The following is a 370-nucleotide window of genomic DNA, read 5'->3' as shown; positions in this document are numbered from 1 at the left end:
CATTAAACCAGCCACACGACGCAGCCACTCCCTCTACTTAACCATCGAGCCCCCCCCCCCCCCTGGCCCATACCCTATCCTCTTCCTCCTCCTCCTCTCCCATATCCTCTCCTCTATTCTCTCCTATCATCTCTTCTTTCCATATCTCATTTATCCTCTCTTTCGCCTTTTCGCTCTCCCTCTCCTCTCTTCTCCCCTCTCCTTTTCCTATTCTCATTTCTCCTTCTTGCTCTCACTTCTCTCTCCTTTTGAGTTTTTCATCCCCCCTTTTTCTCACCCTTCTTCTCCCTTCTCATCTGATCTTCCTCTTCCCCTTCTACCCCTTCGCCTTTTCCGCTTCTCCTTTCAATGTTTCTCTCCGCCTCTTTTA

The sequence above is a fragment of the Penaeus monodon genome, chromosome 23 (genome assembly GCF_015228065.2).
Source record: "Penaeus monodon isolate SGIC_2016 chromosome 23, NSTDA_Pmon_1, whole genome shotgun sequence".
NCBI lineage: Eukaryota > Metazoa > Arthropoda > Malacostraca > Decapoda > Penaeidae > Penaeus > Penaeus monodon.
The sequence above is the reverse complement of the archived record's forward strand: the minus strand, read 5'-3'. Positions refer to the sequence as shown.